The sequence below is a fragment of the Falco biarmicus genome, chromosome Z (genome assembly GCF_023638135.1).
Source record: "Falco biarmicus isolate bFalBia1 chromosome Z, bFalBia1.pri, whole genome shotgun sequence".
NCBI classification, from domain to species: Eukaryota; Metazoa; Chordata; class Aves; order Falconiformes; family Falconidae; genus Falco; species Falco biarmicus.
In genome coordinates, this window is record NC_079311.1 from 58,022,924 (window position 1) to 58,044,356 (window position 21,433).

The window sequence follows — 21,433 nt, forward strand, 5'->3', positions numbered from 1 at the left end:
ATCGCCTGCACCCCATTATCCTATAATTTACACTGCATGGGAGCATAGAAATATATTAAACTAGTGATAGGTTTCACTGTTGCTTTATGCCAATCAATTCCATTATATACTTTCAGACATGTTTAGAATTCTTGGACTAATGTGTTTATTTTAAATATCACAGGGAAATTATGACATCACCGGCAAATAATGCTGGGGAAGGTTGTCTTCCTTTTGAAGTATGCTGCAGTGAAACATGATTTTAATTACATAATCACTTTGAAACCGTAATTATATAATAAACGAGGGGGATTAAGCGGGAAGTATATAGTACATTAAAAATTGCTTAGGTCTTGGAAAAACAAACCGAACACACAACGAGAAACGCTCGGTCACGGGGACCGCTTGATAAATTCGGGCTATCGCATTCAGTTGCGTTTCGTCCGGGGCGATGAAAAGATGTCACCTCCGACAGCCGGCGACGTTTCCCGGCCCCTTAGGAAGCTAATCCGGCGCTGGTTTCACAGGTTTCACCGCCAGCCCTGCCGCTGGCTTCGCCGAGCGGGATCGCGGGCGCGGGGCGAGCCTGGCCCGCAAGCAGCCGCCGCCGCACGGCCGCGCCGGGCAGGGACACATTTGTTCCCGAAAGGGGACGTGGTGGCCCTGTCCTCAGCCCGGCGGGCCCCGCACAGGCTGGCAGCGGGGCCGGCCCCCCCCCCGCCCCGCCGGCCGGCAGCGCCGCGGGGTCTGCGCCGGGCCCGCGCGGGGACGTGCCCGTGCACCCGCCGGCCGGTGCGCCCCATAGCTCCCCTCCCAGCCCCCCCCAGCACCCCAGCACCCCCCTAGCCCTCCCCCAGCACCCCCCGGCTCGCGGGGCCGGCAGCCCCCCGCCCGGCGCCCCGGCCCTGGCCCTGGCCCCGGCGCCCATCGCCCATCGCGCCGCTTTCCTCCGGAGGGGCGGGGGGGGGGGAAGTTCTGTTTCGCTTTTTAGTTTTTGTGTTTTTTCTGTTGCAAGTTGTTGGTTTGGCGGAGCCTTTTGGTTTCTTTGGGGTTTGGTGGTTTTTTTTAAAGCGCTAGACCGGAACGAGGCACGGTGGTAGGGTCCCTCCCTGTCCCGGGGCTGCCATCGCCTCTGCCCTCCCTGCGGCGGCGGGCAGCCCCCTGCCCCTGCCCCCCGCCCCCGGGTCTGCCGGCCGCCCCCCGGCCGCGGGGCCGGGACCCGCACGGCTCTGCCGGGGCTTGCGCGCTGGCCACCGAGAGCGCCAGAAGCCCGGCGGGGAGGGGTGGACCGTGGATGGATCCTCGGACCCACGCGAAATTCAGACCCGGTTGAACCCAGCACAAGAGTCTCCGCTGGCGCAGACGACGTCTGAGCTGCACCGGGGGTGGTATACTTCACACCTTGTTTCCAGTGGTTTATTAGGGGTCATCTTGGATCTCTGGGTACATAGGCTCGGCTCTTGCCATGCTGCCAGTGAGCTGCTCTTGACACCTACCCAAGAGGTTTCTCCCATCAGGGACATGCCTGGTCTTTGGGTCTGCACTGTGGATTTCCTCCCCAACAGGACACCCCGTTTTCTAGAAGGTGGAGGGGAACCACAACAGCACCAATGCCCCGCACCATAGCAATGGCTTGGACTGCCCCACACAGCTTTATGCTGGACAGGGAAGCTGTAGGTCTGTCTTCCCTCCAAAGACCTGGAGATGGTCTCCTTTTGGTGTGCTTCTGGCAAATCCGCTGCTCAGAGGAGACCCCTGCAAGTGCGGACAGGTCATGCGAAGAGCTGGCTTATGGAGGGGCAAGCAAGCATAGGCACTCTGCTTGGTGCGGCTTGACCTGGCCTCTACCTGCGGGGAGCAAAGCAGACCAGCAGACCAGCACCCAGGGGCCAGGCAGCTCCATGCTTCGGTCCAGAGAGTCTCCAGCCACCCCCCACGCCCAGTCCATCTAGCAGGCTTTTGCTTTGTCCCTGAAGTCCAAGATCAGCCTTTGTGGGAGCTGCAACTCCAACACACTGCCACGTGGCTGGCCTGGAAAGCGCAAAGGCAGGCGACTGCTTGCAGATGGCACGGAAAGCCAAACTGTATGGGAGCCTCATCAGGTGGCTCTGGACCTGGGCAGACCAGTTGACTCCCCACACTTCCCTGTGGACCAGCCCTAAACCCCTGGTTCATCTTCAGCAAGGCAGCTTACGCACACACGCAGATGCTAACCACATACCCAAGAGACTGTCCCAGAGAGAGTCATTTCCCCAGATGCTAGCTGTGTGGTCATGGATTCTCAGGAATATATTTTTTTCATATGAAAATATTTATTTTTCCTCCAGATGTCATGGTAATTAATGCGGAAGGATGCACTCTGTTAAATATGTGAGGGAGATCATGGTGCCTCACAAGTCTGTAGGAGTCCCTGGAGCACCCAGTACCAGATGGCAGTGATGAGGCTCTGATGAGTGCATGTGGGTGTACAAAACAAGCCTCATCAAAAGTCTCATGAGAAGCTACCACAAGAGAAGAGAAGCTGGTCACAAAGAGAGGGATAGGAAATGGGGGCAGGTTTGTGGTGGAGGGAGGTGGCTCCAAAGTTTTCTAACTGGTGTTCCTGCACTGGTCAAAGGGCAAGTGCAACACAGGTGTTTTGATCAGAAATTAATCTGCTTTCTGTGCTCCTCATGGTGTAATGCCAGCTGTGGTATTGCCAAGAAATCCTGGTTTCCTCAACTCATGGGGGAGAACTACAGAGGAACAGAGTGATGTTTGGAGTATGCCAAAAAGAGAAGACGGTAGTCCTGAGTCTAGAGAGTCATTCACTGGCACCTGTAAGCCACAGGTAGCAAGGCAAGGGAAACAGGGCAACATTCAGGAGCTAAAGGGCAAAAAAGTAGTGAGAGGACTTGAAGCACCCATAAGAAATCTGTTTTCCACTGTGCAGATGTGGAACTCCTCACCTCAGGAGCCCTTGGAGCCTGGAAGCATAAATGAGCTAAAAACCAAAGAGATGAATTCATGCTTAGTTCGTGACAGGACAGCCCATGGGGTTTGCCTCTGCAGTAAATTCTTGAAGTGCAGGTGGAGGCTAGGAGATTGCAGGGCAGTACCATTCTCAGCTCTCTTGGCCCTCATGCTTTTTTTTCCTCCCATTTTGGCATATTTTACTCTCTGTGTAAGCCAGATTGTTTTGGAACATCTCAGTAACAATGATAATGTAACAATTCATACTTAAATAGCTTATTTCATTCAAGCACCTCAGAGCCCTGCTCAGACATTGGTTAGGCTGCAAAATAGCCTTGGACTGACGCTGTAGTTTGTTTGCTTCATATTTAGTAAACTGTGTGTACACTTGGACCAACAGATGGAAAGGCATGACAAAATTATTTAAATAGACTTTCCCTCAGTGGAAGTCCTTCCTTAAATACAGTGTGTTGCAAAAATCTCACTGGTAGTTTGAAAAGCAAAGGAAACGAATGAGAACTACGCTGGGAAACTGTAAGGGTATGAGGTAATTCAATGCAACTTACTGGGTTGTGTATTCTCAATTTGATTTGGTGTAGGTTTATATCAAGTTCATTTAAATTTAATTGTAATTGTTTAGCTTACAGTGAAATAAGTTACTTTGAGATATGTCCTTCCACAGTCTTTGATTTGATTTGAGAAAAAAAAAATGCCGTTGCTTCAGCAAGCATCTAGCAAAAATCTGATAGAAACGTCTAGTGTATTTGCCTTCTCCAAAGGTTCCTCTTACTTGCCAAGGCTCACTTTTTCTGTCTGGACTGAGTGACAGTGAGATTGTGCCCAAGGCTTTTTCTCTGGGGTGTAAGATATCCAGTTCTGACAGAAGATGCATCTCCTGCACACTGATGGTAATGCAGCCATGCTTTGCATTCACAATACACAGGCTGTGGAACGGAAGCTCAGTAAGGCCTTAAATGCACATAATCATCCTCTGGCAACAGAGGTCAGTTCCAGTCACTGTTGGTGCAAGGATGTTTTTCACATAAACCTTGGCAGAGTCACAGAGAAGAGGACCTGAGCAGAAATCTCAGGTGTCCCTGCTTGTGAAACCAAAATGTTGGGAAGTACAATGTACCTCTTGCTATTGATGGAACTATCTGAGCCTATTTATGGACTCTGGGACCTACCAACAGACTTGCAAAGTCATGGAAATGGAGGAGGAGAAAGAGCAGTTTAAGCAGTGAGGGGGGAGCACTGCCATATATATCACTGATTTTCTCATGTGCAATCCAGCTACAAAGACGTTGCAAGGTGCTGAGCTAGAAGAAAGAGCAGAATAAGCAAATACAATGACTATTCCTCCTACTGTTCATACTCAAGTAAACAAAACCTCTGTTTCAAGGCTGTTGATTCATGTAACAGAATCAACCAGACCAAAAAAATGAAACTGAGAAACGTTTTTTCCTTCTCAAAAGACAGCACATTTAAAAATATCCTCTTAATAGTCACAGATACCCATTAAGTAATGAAAAACTGCTTTCCAGGTTTTATGAAACACAGGGGAGCAAGTGTGTAACTTCATCAGTGTGTCCAGCATGTCTGGAAGTAAAACCTTCCAGAGAAGAAAAGTAGTTTATTCTTTTTCATTACTTATCTGCTACCAGAAAGAAGTCTGTCCATTCTGAAGCTCCTTGGTATAAAAAGGAAATAGACAACTCCTGAGAGTGAGAACTCGTCCCAGAGGAAATGACCCAGATGTAAGCTGGGGCTGGGAATACTGTTGTATCAGTATTAGGCCTTATATAGATATTTGTGTTCTCATATACTTCTTTTAACCTTATAGTATGTAGGAAATGGTTTGAGAAAAATGGGAAGAGCCATTTTACTCCAGAATGAGGACATGAACGTGGAGGGGTTTCTGGCGGTTTTGTTTCAATAGTGCCACTGGAAGCAGAGAGTATCCTTTGCAGATGAGCCTTAGGAGCTGTTCATCTCTGTTTTGGGAGCAGGCAACTTTCTGCCTGGGATTTTGTAAATACAAAGATGGAGAAAGAAAATTGATTGTCCTTTGGTTGAAGCCATACCTTCCTTGAAGTCCAGACACATGCTTATTTATTTCTTTGCCTTCAGACATGATTAACTGACAATGAAAGCAACATTGAATATTTCATCATAGTAGAGAAACTGAAATTTCTGAGCTTAAGATATTTAAATAAGAATTGTTGCACTATTCATAAGACTGGAGCAGGATGAAACTCTGCCCAAACATGGTCAAAGTAACCATCCACCAAAGAAATACATTTTATGAGACCTAAGGGTCTTTTAGGACCTTTAGGAGAGAGTTGAATATTATATACAGGCATCAACTTTTTTCCTCCAAAGTGTCTCAGTGGATCTGGAGCTCTGTATGGCTCAAAGGCTACATGCGTGAAGTGCAATCATTTCCAACAACACTGAAAAAATTTAAAGTAGTATGCATGCTAGGAAGTTTTGAATACATGGAGTCACAGGTTTGTTTCACACAGAACACTGAGCGCCTTGCTGAAATATTCCTCTTGCTCTGATACCACAATATCCTCAGGATGACATGAAAATAAGCCATTAAACAATTTTTATTATCTTCCACCTACTCTTACAACTTTTGACCTTTTTCAGTCTGTGGTGCCAAAAAGAAATTTCCACTGGTGCTGCTGATAACTAAACCCTACACGTAGCCTTGCATCCTGCACAAATGCATTTCTTAGTCACCTTTCACAGGTGTTTTAAAACAGTCCAGAAACCTTTATGTCTGTGAAACACAAGCTGATCAAGCAAATTATTTGTTTGGTTCAAGCCTGTTACCAAAATTCCTGATGAGACCACCAAGCACACTTAACTGAGCAATAGAGATCATGATAGACCATCCCTTTTAGAGTCTTCTTTATAAGAGTGTTTAGTTCTAGAGGAATAATCTTTCTATTTGAGGGAGACCTTTCTGCTTTTGAAACCTTCTCAGAGGCATTTTCATTTCTTATCTGAGACACTGCATAAGCTGAAGACAAGTTTTCCAATACTTGCCAGCTGAGCTTCCTTCAGACTGTTTCTATACCCTCCTCCCTGCTGCTGGCTGGGCTGGGCTCTCCACTGCAGTTAACCCATTGCCAATGCCATCTTTTGTGCATTATTCAATTTGAATTATCTCTGTAATGGTTCTTTGATGTGACATGGTTAAAACCAGTCCAATGATAACAGAAATTATGAATCTTTGCTGTATGTTAACAGCATTACTATTTTCCCCACATTGGCAGCCCCAGACCTGTTGACCTAGACACACAGCTTGCAGAGAGCACTTGAGGAGACACATGCCAACCTCCCTGCTCACTTTGCTACATGTTGCTCTTTTAATGCACACAGAAAATATTGTGAATACATGGTGCTCACACAGAATGATCTGGTCTAAGTATATGTGGTGACTTTCTGAAGCTTCAGAAAATAAGCCCTTAAGTAGGATCTGGTCCAATTGATCAGGTCATTGTGGGTTCTGAAAATGTGATGAGGATCTGCGCAGGCTGCTGTCCTGAACCAGTATGATCACTAGTTCTGTCTTGGATTTAGAAGACTCCCCCAGAAGGTCAGACAAGGTTATGCTAAGTATCACCTCTGTCTCTCAGAGGGAGACAAGCCAACATGTTGCACTTGAAGCAGATCATGTTGTTGGTATCTTACAGATAAATAGCACTTATGGCACCAATATCACACAGCAGGGCAAAATCATAATAGAGGACACACAGTGAAAACAAATGTATTTAAACATAACCACATGTTCTGTGATTCCACAGGTCTAAGTCTTCAAAGTAATAATATTATTTGTAAAACACCTCCCTTGGCAAATTATGCTGGGCTGTGCAAATACTGCAGTAAAAATGTCATTTGGAATGTTATGTAAAATCACTCAAGTAAAACTCCAGATGAGAAGAGCAAATAAAGGAGCCTGGGATGGAGAAATTGTGGCTGGATAACAGTGAAAGACATGGGATCAAGAGGGATCCATCTAGAAAAGACCTGGGGAAGGAAAAGGTATGTAGCTGCCTAGAAGATTGCTGGGGAAGGCAGCAGAGAAGCAGGGAAGTGGTGATGAGCACCGTCAGTTTCAAGCAGGAAGACAGGCTGTTAAATAGTATGCTATTTCTGTAAAAGAGGCACACTGTATCAAGAAATAAACAAGACACCTGGCAGTGATCAAGGCCCACATCCTCAAGAGTAACAGCCTGGAAGATCTGTGCCAAGCCAATGCTCTGCCAGGTCTGTGTTTGAATCTGTTTCACTTCCTCCCTCGAGCACCCGCTTGTCTGAGCAGCTGGGTCTGCATATGGTGCAGGGGTCCTCCCACCCCATGCGCAGGGCAGAACACAGGATTTGGCAAAATTGGTCATGGCCACAGGTGACCCATGGAGAACTTGCTGGTGGGTGGTAGGACCTACCAGTTGAACGGTGCTGATCGTAGCCACCCTGCTAACTGCCAATCATATAAAAAAAGCCAGCTAAATTAAATAGTGAATTAATTGCTATACTTACTGGTAAGGCAAATGGTTTAATTTTTATGGAGAGCTTACAGGAACATAAATGCCATTGAGATGTTCATTTAGGGCAGCTCTGCCTCTTAACACACACTGTCAGCACTGGACTCTTGCTTGGTGCTGGACGCTGATTTCAGCAGTGATGCTGGGTTGCTAAGCATCAAAATTGCTTTAAAAAATAGGCCCTTCAACCAAATCCATTCAGATTTTTCCTGCAGGAGGCTGCAGCCATGAGGTCAGAGAAGGCACCTAGCTGTGATTGGGAAGCTGTTAAGGGGGACAGATGACCTGCAGCAACTCTGTCCCATTTACCCGACAGCTTCAGAACTCCATGTTGGTGCCTGAGTACAGATGTCAGGATCTTCTCTGACAAAAGCAATTGTAAACTTTTTTATATTTCCAAGGAAGACTTTTTTTAGCTGCTCAGACACCTAACAATGTGACATTTTAGTGACCTAGCAATGGCATGGATTCTGGAAACAGGGCTGCTCCTGCCACTGGGGATGTAAAAGGGCTTTATGGTTCCTGCCCTGTAAAATGATAAATCCTAAAAACTTTCATCCACCTCTTAAATATCTGAAGCATATTTGTGAGGCAACAAGTGAAGTGAAAAAGTAGGCATGCATCGATTTTTATGCCATACAGATGCTGATATAAGTTGTTATATGTCTGCAGGTTTCTTAATGTTTGTATTCATTCTCTGCCAGTTGGAAGACATCCACAAGCAACACATCAGCTGAAGTGTTCAGGCTAATGATGCCTAGACGTAAAAAGAGATGGCTTTATGATTGAGCTTCCTCAGTGTAAAGCTTCTTCCCCCTCACCCCCCACCCTGGAATTTACTGTTGTATTTTCATATCATACATTTCAAAGTATCAGGATTGTTGAAAGTTAGGTCATACATGTGACAGGGCCACTTGTAAAGCACACAAAGTCATTCCACTCATGTAAAGGAAAAGGAAGAGGCCAGTGGGAAAACTAGTGTGTGATGGGTTGCATGAACCAATAGGTTAGAAAAGGGAGGAGAGGAGCAGATGAGTTAAAAGCACCGGAAAAAAACTCTCATTGAGAACCTGCTATTGAGTCATGAAATCTTGAACACCCATATTCTTCCACACACAGCAGAATGGTTGTCAAGGCCTCAGAAAGTGTGCATCTCAGTTTTTGCAACAGCATAGCCCATATGAAAGCATGACGGTCTGTTTTTATGCTTGCTGTATTAGCTTTGTGATCAAGATTCTGCGCTGAGGGTTTGAAATGTCCAGCCCCATTAATCTTTCAAACTGGAAGAAGTCAGCTTTATTTCAGAGACAAAGGGAATTATATTTTTAAGAAAACATAAAGAATGTTGAGCCAAGCACTCGAAATCTAGGAAAGAAAGAAGCTTGTGCAACTTAATTCACCCCCTCCATGTGCTGGCATGAGAGGTAGTCCTATTGCATATTTACATGCTGGGTTTTTTCCCCACAGGAGTTTTGCATGAGTCAGAGCATGCGATGTGATACTTGGGGGATAAAACGATCTTGTTTACTGAAGAAACCTGCTGTGTGGAGGTCCCTTGACTCATTTATTGCAGAAGCTGTAAAACATGCAAGGAATAAGGCAGTAGAGTTACAAAGAGATGGTCTCAAGGCTAAGGTAGTTGAAAAAGCTTGTAACACTGTTGTTCATCTCTGTATCACAAAATTACTCTATGATACTAGGCAAGTTGCTTAAATTAAGTGATATGAGCTGGTGGTTTGTATAGCAAGCCAGAAACAGAGAACCAGCTTGCAGAACTGAGAGCAGAATCCAAGGCAAAGGGCTGAAGGCAGCCTGCACGTCCGGAGGGAGCCTCTCACCCAGGCATTGTCTGGGCATCAGGCATCAGGTTCTATGGCTCCATTTGAGTCAGGGTCTGTTCTCTGTCAGCACAGGGGCCAGTACCTGCTGCCTGTGGGGTGAGGCATCCCAGCCAGGCAGTCACTTGTTCCCACAGCAGCATTGACTTCCCCTACCCAGGCACGCACGTGAACCTGAGTACCAGCCCATGGCAGCTGAGGTCAGTCTGGCTCACTCAACTTCTACGGTAACGGTGATATTGCCTATACCAGGGAAAGAGAAAAAAGAACTATGTGTTAAAAGCAATAGAGGACAAGAAGTCCAAAGAAGTGGCAAAGTCAGAACTAAGCAAACAAGTAATCATTTATAGGCCACAAAATCAGTGCTAAGCTGCCAAACTAAAGAGGCCCTTCAGAGTTGCCTAACAGGAAAACCAGCAAAGAAAACAATCTATATTACTCCTACAAAATGCCTTACAGCTAGAAAAAAGAAGTCAAAAATCCCTCAATTATTAAAAAGCCATAGAAACACCAAGAAAAAAAAGCTGGAACATGTTTCAAACAGCCAGAAGTGAGAGAAGATGTAATTAAATAGCGCCATGCCTATGGTGCTATATGACAAGACTCAAACCACTCTAAAGCACTCTCTTTTTTGCCTGTTTCTGCCACATTTTGCCATACATCAAGCAACCAATAGATTTAATGAAAAGAAATTCTATTTCACAGCTTTACTTCTTCTTCTTTCATCTATCCCTCTCTTCTATGCTTTTACCTTCCTCGGTGTTGAACCTCACGGTTCGGATAATGTTTAGTCTTTTCTTTCAGTGAAAATATAGAGAAAATAAGAGCAAAGGTGTTCTAATCAGTGGCTCAGCTGTAAAGTACAAACCATCCAGGGAACACAAGAGTGGAGAGCAAGAATTACAGATAAGGTGCATATAGTGAGGAGGAATTCACAACACAGTTTCAAATATCCCTATGATGTTTGAAAGATCTGTTAGTCCAACAGCATATTGCCATGAAGGACTTCTAGTGATGGGTTACATATATATCAGTCAATTTAAGTGTTCAGCCTTCATCAAGGATTTCTAGGTTTGTCTAGGAACTAGACAACCCCGACCTTTGGCAAATCACAACTTTCCCTTTGCTGTCATTACAATGCTTCATTCACTGACCCCTTCATCCTTCTGTTTTGTCCCTCAGCACTATCACACCATAGCAGTAATAACAATAGTAAATTGCACCATGGACTTAGTGGAGTATTTCATCATTTAATTCATAAAGTGCTTTGTGTTCATTTTCACAATGAATAAAAATGGACTACTGTAGGTGTGTTGTGCCCCAGGTGGAACAGGGAGAGATGCATTGGGGTCACAGAGGAGCAGGGTAGGCAAAGCGTTCTTGCTGCAGGTAAGGGCACCCTGAGCATCACTCTTCACAAGTGGGGTACAGCCTCCAGCTGCCAGGTTCCCTCTACCATACATTGCATTTGAATCATGGCACGATATCTGTAATCAATACATTGCCCAGATCCTATCATCATCCTGGGTTAAATGTCAAGGTCAGGTTGACAGGGGAACTAAGCTGACACTAGCTGAGATATGCAAAAATAAAAGTCTTTGGATGGTGTCAGGGCCATAGCTTCTTAACATTTTAGTCCTCTGTAGCCTGGAAATAGAAGCAGTGAACACTGCATCACAGAGATACTGTTTGGAACACATAAACACTTTCTTGACATGTATATTTTTAAATACATTTTTATGCAAGCCATTGAAATGATAGCACAGAGGATGCACTTCATCCATGATATTTGTTAGAGTTCAACGATGACAGGAGAAGGCACTACAGATCCTTCACAGGAGTCTGTTCTTGTATAACATTGCAATCTAAAAGTGAAAACTTTTTTTTACTGGAGTTAAATCCACATGCAATTAGACAGGCATCTTTGGTATAATAAGCCATTGCTTCTTATGCTGTTGCCTAGCAGATGCTGTAGTTGTCTGTCTTCAAATGAGACAATGTGCTTTCACTTCTGTGCAGATATCTACAAGCAGGTACTTCCCAACTAAAACCATCAGGATGGATGGTTGCTTCGCTCTCCAGCAAGGGCCATTGTTTATACCAAGGTGGTTGCTAGCAGCTTATGTGTGTGCACTGCTGAAGGGCAGTTTCTGAAAACAGTAGTGTCATTTTTTTCCCAGAAATGCTCTTAATACTTCGCTGTGCAATGATTGCCAGGGTGCTGATCCTTATATCGTATTATGAACTGTGTTAAATCAGAGGACAGCCTATGAAATCATGGGTGATGCAGCATAGATTACAGCAGCAGAACGTATCTCCCAGTATGCCAAGGCAATGAAGACAGTTCAGCTTGCTTTCTTACTTGAACTGCATTAATACACAAAATTGAAATATTTTCTTCTGAATTTTACAAGGCTTAATCATGATTTTCCCTTTCATTTAGACTAGCATTTATGATTTTTTTTATATGTCTATTATATTATGATCATTGCTAGAGCAGTGAAACTGCTTCTGAAATCTTATCATTATATGAGTGGCAAAAAATCAGGCTAACAATGCAAACATCAACGAAAAACATGTTGTAAAACAAAGTTGTTTTCATGTACCTAATAGAGAATGTTATGCAATCTACATATAGTAAATATTTGCATTGGTATTTGACAGCGTAATTGTGACTGCCATACACACTATCATACACTTGTTCCAGTTGTCACCCTTTAAAATTGTACTTTTTTATCATATTCTATTTACTCTTCCAATTTTTCCTGTGACAGGGTACGATACTATCAGTTTAGGAATGTAAGCCAGGGATCCCTATGCCTGAATTTCGCTCTAGCACTACCCTGGGGACTTCGAAGAGAATGGCTAGACCACAGCAGTTTCAGATGTGGTGGGCAAAAGTTGGGCAGGTACATTTCTGTCTAAGTGCTTGGCTAAAGAGAAGCTTGGTTTTCCTGTCTTATCTGCCTGTCAGTTTAATATGGAGCTGGCTTTTGATGTGAATCCCATCTTTTTTGTGCTATAGATACCTTGCTCCAAATACATTAAGGACTTACAAGACCATCAGGTTTGCAAACCTTGCGTTTGTGTGTGTGTATGGGGTATTGCTGTATGCAGCATGAGCCTTGAAAGGGGTACTATCAATTAATTTGTGTGAAAGCAGTATTTTAAGGGCACAGAGTTGGAGCCTGTGTATTTGTGGGGGATCTGTTAGTCTTTGGTCCCTGGAGTTAATATAACTGATCTCATAATGACTTGTATGAACAAACCTGATTTGTACTGGCTGTCCAAAATGCCGTTCTCAGGACCAAGACAGCATTTTATTTTAATGACCAGTAATTTTAAAGGAATGCAATGAGTTCAATTGTTGTTCATGTCTTTCTTTTTTAATTTTGCATATATCAAACACTAATAAAAATCATCAGAATTCAAAGGCAATTTTCACTATAGAGATAATTAGACATGGATGTGACACCTCTGTAGCTTACTGTGGTAGCACTACCTTCTAATGTTATTTATCCCTGATATGGTTTGTTTGCACTCTTAACCCACAGCATCATCAACAGTCATTTAAGTAATTTGCAGGTCATCCCAAACCTGGGACCCAAGACACTTGAATTTGGGTAAGTTCTGGTCACTACTTGCGGTCTTAAGTTCTGAGGATACACTTTAGTCTTGGACCTCCTATTGGATCCTTTCACTGGGACAAACGACATTGTTGTCCAGATGCTTTTAGGCTCCTAAACTGATTTCTGAGACCTTCCAAGTCTCTGTTACTTTCACAAGCCCATTCTGCAAGCTTCATTTGGCTTTCCAAGAAGTCACAGAAAAGCAAGGAACATAGTCTCAGCAAAGGAACCTCTTGACCGGAGTAATTTTGCTCTGTGAAACAGCTGAAAGTTGCAATTCTTTGGCAGGGGGACAGGGACTGGGATGCACCAAGCAACAAACAAACCCAACAGAAATTGTGAGACACACCTTTTCCAAGGCTGTGAATCTTGAACTGCTTTCTTGAGGGTTTCTCAGCAACAGTTGTCAAATAACTTCTTGGATACTTTCTCTAATCAGAATTGCTTCGTGAGAAGAAATTTGTTGGATTTTGACTGAGTAGATCTAGCACTAAGACACTCAACAAAATTCATGACATGTTAGAAGACTGAAATCATAATTCAAAAATAGATGTTCTGACTTCATCAGAAGAAATTGCAACCTAGTGAAACTCAGCTAAGCTCCATGAACTTAACATAGTCTTCGTATCTGCTCAGCTGGAGGTATGTTTTTTCTATTAGTCACAGATATTGTGGCCTAGCAAGCCTCGAGCTGTGATGACACTGGCAGTAGAAAAGCATTTTGCAGATTGATGTTCACCATTCAATGGAAAGGTGAATCTTCTGTTCCTCAGCATTGGGTGCCATATCCTCAGGACTAGCCTGGCAGTGGAATAAGAACCACATAGGCTCTGTGACTCCCTTGTCCTCAGGCCATCAGGCATCCCTCTGATTTCAGGGTGGCACAAATTTAGCAAGTCAGGCAACCTAGTCCAGCTAAATATAGTCCACACTACTTGCTGGAAGTACTCTCAGTGCTCTAATTATCTTCAGACTTCTTAACAGATTTCTGAGTCCTTCAGCATTTGCTTCAGCATAGAACTCTGTAAATAATTAAATATGTTGATTACAATGAAAAAAATTTGGATTGTGCTGTAAGTACTTATCCTCTGTGGTTTTACTGAGAAAGTCATGCTATTCTCAGGTAGGACTGTGCAATCAACATGTGAAAAAATGTGTCACATATATAAGTGACATTTCACAGCTTTTCAACCACTAGCACTGGTTTGTTCATTCCTATATTACAGATGGAACTTATGTATCAATTTCATGTTATGTGAAGTTAAAGGCACAAAGCCAAATCCCAGTGCCCTAAGCAAAATCCCACCAATGTAACAGAAATGAGGAATTACCAGATTTTTCAGTTGAAGAGCTTACTTTCCTGGTTGCTGTTTCAATATGCTTATCAGTTAGTCCATGTGCTGAACCAGGTGATATTTAAAGCGGTATCTGATGGGCAACCTTCTTCCTTGCAAGGAGGTGAGAGTGTCTTCTCACAGCATAGGGCATGTCTTGTTAAAGAACTGCAGAGTGGAGATTTGAGGGTATTTTTTGCCTTTCTCCCTTTCAGCATGCCATAAAAGGTTTCAGGAAAACAGGGTTGGGCAGAAAAGCAAGATTTCTGGTTCTTGGATGTAAAGTGAGCTGAGAACAGAAAAGCAAGTCCCACTATGGAATTCACCATAGATGTTACATTTGCAAAAGAAAAGTCATCTAGGTTTTAGGGAAAGTTTGTAAGCTGCAAAGGTTCCATCAATATACGAGGACTTGTAAGCTCTCATATTAAAAGCTGCTAAATCTATTTTATGCAGTGCATATCTAGAGATAGAAAAATTGAAGATGTTTGAAATACTCCTCTCTGAAATAATTTCAATTTGAGCTGGGTTTACAGCTGGGAAACAATGAAGGCTTATTCAGAATTTTGCTGTGTCTGAATGGTCCAAATTGTGTGTGTGTTTGGAATGATGAAGATGATGGGGTTTCTCAGCTGCTCCTCAAATCATCTGCAGTTTCACTCAGCATGAAGGACACAGAGCACCTGCTGCCAGCCATGTTAGCTTTCTTGGGTATGTGGTCTCACCTTCTTATCCCTCAGACTTGCTTTGCCAGATTTGTTTTTCCAGCATCGTAACAACCTAAATAAAAAGGCTGATTTGGCCACATGGAGTCATACATATCACTTAAATTGCTGTCTGATAAAGGGATTGTGCACCCAAAATATCAACTTCTCCAATAAAAATACTATCTTTCCCTATGATTTTTGTCAGTTAAACATGGACAATCACTCTAAAAATATTAATAAAGTTATAGAAATTACTAAGAAGTGGTTTTTTTCCTAGATTCTTGCAATGCTGATATTAGAAATACCTGGAGTCGGGGGGTGAAGGGGATGTGGATGTTCAGCACATTTGCCATTGTGCAGTTCAATGATATTCTGCCTCACTGAGATTCATCAATTCATAGAGCTTCAGGAGTCACCCGAGTGATTTGGACAAACACATTCAGCTACTTACACTATGGAAAACAGCCTGGAAAAATATGGTGAAAAATCACCTACAGCTGACAGTACCTCAGGCTGCTGTTTGTCTGTCAGTGGGTCCAGGCAAAGGTGCAGAATGCTTCTACCCAAGTAGGTTCCCTACTTGAGACAACCAGAGGCTCAGTGATGTTCAGAGCCTCTTCTTCTTTACCAACCTGAGTTTGTCCAGCCCAGGCTGGGGTCTGGAGCAGTCTGGGAGATTTGGCGGCTAGTGCCTCCTTTCTGCACACTCTGAATTTCCCAGACACTGCTGAATCTCTTCAGCTCGTTTCACCGCCCCAGCGTCTGCTGATCTGAGTGCCCAATTAGAAGTGTTCAGCAAGCTCTGATTTTAATTTGCATCTGCAAAAGAAGGAGTATGTAGCTCATGTTACAAAACATTTCAGATTAAGAGACCAAATTCTGAGTGCTGCTGCACTGCTTTTGTGCAAAGCAAAGACAGCCCACAGTCTACTTCAGAAAGAACTTACAGTAATTTTGCACTCTAGCTGTGCCATCTTTTAAACTTTTTTTCCATCTCCTATTTCCAGTGTTATTTCAAGTATCAAGCATTTTACCACATTTTAAAAGTTAAGTACGATCACATTGTTTGGGTATCTTCTTTTAATTTTCTGCTTTACCATTTGTAATTACTGTACAGATCATAACTAATTGATTATAAGTAGTAATAAGTTTTGGTTAATATTACAGAGCCAGTATTGAATTTTGCAACCCCTCCACTTCCATGCATCCTGCTCTCCTACACTGTACAGTGTGACCATATTTAGGAAGAAAAATGACAGCCCACAACAATTTTCCACCTCCAAGTGCTCCAATGATCCTTGGATAAAAGCCTGAATCCACTGAAGCCCCCAGTTAACTTTGCGTTTCAAATTTCAGTGACAGTTAGTGTAAGTAATATCATTAGCAGAATGAGAAAAGGCAATTAAAATACTCACAAATGGCTTTGTGAAGACAAGCTTTTTTTTTCTTTTGTATTATAAAAATATTTGCACTCATTATAAAATCATGTTGGAATGTCAGTACCTGTGGAACAGCTCTGTCCTCACGTCTGATGATTTAGTCCAAGTTTCACTACTATGGCTCCACCTTCATCAGAGTTACTACATGCTTACACATGTGTAACTGAGCACTACTGCATGTTACTACCAGCTTCTGGAAACTGCAAGTACACTGCATGAAATATTTTTAAAACTTACAAACATTAGAGGATAGTGCCGGCAGTTTTACTCTATATGTAGTATAGTCTATACTCCTTAGTCTATACATAGTAAAACCCAACAGAATATAGAAATATTGACCTAAATCAAAATACACTGAATCTGTTGTCATCAAAAGTGCATATGCACATAAAAAAAGAGCCTGCCCCAAGCCCCTGATCCAGATTTGAAACTGGCCCAGCCAGTTACTGTAGCTAGATGTGCTTGCTCAACAGCAGAGATGCTAAATTGAGAACCAGTCGAATAACAATTCATTCAGTTGAAAATAAAACAACAAATGTAAAACATTTTACAAGCTGAAGAAAAGAATCCAGATCCCATACATCTGAGACTTAATATTGTCACACTTTTTTGGAGAGAAGTTCCCCATTTGGCATCTTGCACCACCCATTTCCAAAACTGTATTAGCTGCTTCCCTAGAGTTGGTATGTACACCTATGGACTTATATCGACGCGGTGTATGTGAGATCTGCTTTGCACCAAGCATTTCCAGAGACAAGGCTCTGCAGAGGCAGCAGGTGCGTGGGACAGGGACTTTGACGGCTGGGAAACCCAGCTAATGAAGAGAAGGACCCCTCAAACTTCAGTTTTAGCCATGTCAACACACATTTTTCTCTGCTGACTACATACACAGCTCACCAGCCAGTTCCAAGTCTGTTTATCATTAGTTTATTGCTTTCATAATCAAACTGTTCTGCACAAACAGCAGATCCTTTATCTTCTGTAACAGCATTTGCTTTGGAGAGCGAAGGGCATATCAGTCACTTGTTAATAACAAGGTCAGACCACTTTCATCCCCATAGTCTGCTGCAGCAGCTCAGCTTGGTGGCTGCAAGGAAACAGAGCCACAGGAGTCACTGTTCTGACTGCGGCAGACAGAGAGGATTTTAGGGTCCTCCCCACACCCCCTAATCACAACAGGCATTTCTAGCTTTCCTCCTGAGAGCCACATACTTTACATTTTCCCTGTACAAATAACTGCTTAGGCCCTTCTTTCAAAGAGCCTTTATTAAACCACCAACTATTTGCTGTCAAGACATTTAGGATGAAATCATTGTGTTAAACAAATAAACGCAGCTTCATACAGATCTCTGCTCTGGGAGCAGAGTAAGAAAATAATTTCTGTCTGCTTTCCACAAAAGCGGCTGGAAAGGCCGAAAGAAAAATATTATTTTTACTTCATTGTGTGAAATATCGTTTTGGAGGATCTGACGCGTTGAGCGTTTGAAGAGTTTTTGCTGGCAGGTTTCAAGGGTCCCCTGGGTTGACCCCCTGGGATTGTTTTCTTCATTAATAAACTTAGCATGATGTGTGTTAAAAGGAACATTCTGTTTGCTTTGTAAATAAGGGATGTCAAACAAGACGCAGAAGCCTCACAGACACTAGGTGAGGTGCTTTTCAAAGGCAGGGGGATGCCTGCATGGAAAAATAAAAGCCTCGGAAAACTCAAGAATAATGTGACTGCCTTATCCCAGCTGAGGCTTTGCTGGGCAAACAATCCTGCCTGCAAACCCAGACAAGGTAGCTTCCTTGCAGATCCCAGTGGGAGAGCTGCACGCTCTGCCCCAAAGCAGCAGGCGAGGAGCTTGGGAAGGAAAGTGCAGGAGCATCTGCCCACAGCCGGGCAGGGCACGCAGGATGGTGCAGAGCAGGTACTCCCATTGCTGCTTGGAAGGTGTGTTTTGACAGCTCTACAAGCAGCCCTGGGGAGGACTGGAGAGGGTTTCTGCACCAGCATTTGAAAAATCTTGTGCTGCTGTGGAAATTACTATGGTAAAGCTTCTGACCGGATTTAAGAGAGTAATTTGCAAGAAAGTAATCATCCTTCTGCTGTTCCTGGGGTTTTCTCTCCCATCACAAAGCAGAAGAAAAAACAGCCTGCTGTTTAGCAGTGTTTATTTTCTACCAGCTGCCTCCTGCCTGTATCACCGCTCATCTCTCCCTGTGCTTCTGAACACATTCATTTCCCATCTGTTGCTTGCTGCCTTGAAGAACTCTAATAAGCCTTATAAGATGGCTTAGCTCCTGTCATTCACAGCACATGTATTTGAGAAGCATCAGGAATGCCATAGCCAGGCAAAGAAAACATCCCCAGTGTTGCTCTGTGCCCTGTTGGCAGGCAGGGGCAGACGCAGGCAGGGCACGCAACTGCTGCTAGGTGTGCGTGGACAAAACCCTCAGCTCGCTTTGCCCAGCCTTCACATATTCCTGCTGTATGCCATCATTGCTCCAGCTGTCATCACAGGGGAAGAAAAAATTCCCAGACTGCTTAAAACCCGTTTACTTGAGGAAGAAAGTAGTTAAGTACACAGTTTAAAAGATGAGGCAGGGTCAGTTCTGTAACTTAAATGATCCAGGAGGGGAAACATTTCAGTGTCCAATAGTCCTCAGATGTAACTGCAGCTCGTGGGATCCTAGTTACATTTACCATTTTGTGCAAAGCTGTGCACTGCAGCAAGAAGAGATGCTGCTTGCACAGCTAAGCCTCAGGCTGGCTTTAGAAGTAATTCTAAAACAAACATGAAATTAGCAATATTACCTTTTTCTTAAGCTGTACTGCATCTATATTACTGAAATATTTATCATATGTAGGTCACATGCCACGTAGTCAGTAAGTTTTCCAATTCCATTGGAAAGCTATTGACCTCACTAAGCTGATTTTGGAGTTATGTTAATAACTGCAAGAACAAATGTTTAATTTGTCTAAAATGAATATATCATTTCAGACATTTTTGTCACAAAAATGGTGAAATGCAAATAGTTGTTTGAAGAACTGAAAGAGCTGCAGAATCTTAAGAGCCACCATAACAGGTCATGGTGACAAATAGGAGGATTTTCAGCTAATCTAATCTACCAATAAACATAAACAATGTCTACCAAAAATGGTAAAAGAAAAACTGTTTGCTAAGTGATTTATAGTGGATTTAGAATGGTGAAAATAAGATAAGAAATCTGTTTTGACTTTACAAATTCAGCTGCATGCATGTCATTCTGCAAGCAGTCTTTGCCTGGAGTCCTATCTTGCATTGTGCTGACTTGGAGTTACCATCAAGCTTAATGATTTTGGTTTGTGCAATGGATAATATTCATTAAGAGTTTGCTCTGTGTACTGCTTATGTCATATATAGTCTTCCTATGTACAGATGTTGCTATTTTGATTCTGCATCCAAATTCCCCTTTACTCTTACCTTATTACCAAGAAACCTGAATTTGACTCACAAAATTCACTTGATCTGCCAAGAGGAAACAAGTTTATTCCTGGTCTGAGTTAACTGAACTATAGTAGCGGCATCCAGTTATTTATACAACTTGTGAGTTTACATAAGGGTAGGACACTTACAAGAGACCAGATGGTCTAGAAAGCTGTCACAATTTTTTCCAGGTTTGGGTAGTTAGTGGTAAGACAGGTCAAGTGTTAACATCTACAGATCTTGGCGATTATGGGAAGTTACTGATCTTCATCTTACTCTTTTCTAGACAAAGATACCTTTTGTACGGATGGCAACCACATCAGAGAAGCCGAAAAGCGTATGATTATGAAGATTGAGTTGATCCATTTGAAAGCAAAGACCCAATCAGATAGCAGGTTATTAAAAAAAAAATATATTGTTGATCGAAAATAGGGTTGGAGGAAGTAAGGTGTTGTCCAAGTTATGTCAAGCAAGATGTACTTAAATGCACCAAATGTGGAAGCATCCTTAAATGACATACAGGTATTTTAAAAAGAAATTAGCGTATGTACTGGTATCCTGAAGAAGTAAGGTCACAATGTAGTGACAAGTGAAGTATCCTGAAGCATTGCCATACCAAGTTTTAATAGTAGAATACCATGATATGCAACCTTTGGAGTCTCCACCTGCTTCAGACAGCAGGCATTTGTTATAGCTGCTACATGGATCTTTGGTGATAAAGCTCCAAGGGTTGTATGATAACAATGCTACGGACAGCTCTGCTACCCATGTGAAAGGTGTTCAACACACACTCTTTGAACAGATTAGAAAATCAGCATGCAAATTACTTCTAGAAAGATTGAACTGAATATTTGGAAAGGACTTCAGGACTTCATATAACTGACATGAAGGAGGCAGGTCATATCTGTCAGGTGTTTGGATAACTGCTTTTAAAATGAAGATTCTTCCATGAGCTTCTCTAGGTAGCCTGTTCACTAGCAATAAAGTTAAAAATTGTCTAATCTATCTTCTTGCCTCAAGTCAGTGCATTTTTTCACATTCTGTCCCCAGTGGACATGGAAAACGATTGATCACTGTCCACTTCATAACAAATTCTTACATATTGCGAAATTGTTATCCCTTCCTCCCCCTCCACTTGAGCCTCATGCTTAGTCTTCTCTTTTCTAGACTAAACAAACCCAGTTCTTTCAACCTTTTCTTGTAGGTCATATTTTCTAAACCTCTGATCATTCTTGCTGCTCTCCTTTGCACTCTCTTCAATTTGTCTACATCTTTCTTGAACTGTGATTCCCAAAGCTGGACACAGTACACAAGCTGAGGCCTTACACATGTAACCTAAAGCAAACACTTACTACTTTTTTCACTGGTAAGACATTCCAGATGAATCACCAAAGAATAAGATTTGCTTTGATTCTAACATTGCATCAGCAAGTCATGCTTTTGTGATTGCCCGTGACCTCCAGATCAGTTTCTACAATGCTGCTGCAGAGTCATAACCTGTCTCGTCTTGTTTCTGTGTACTTAGATTCTTAGCAAGTCTAACACAT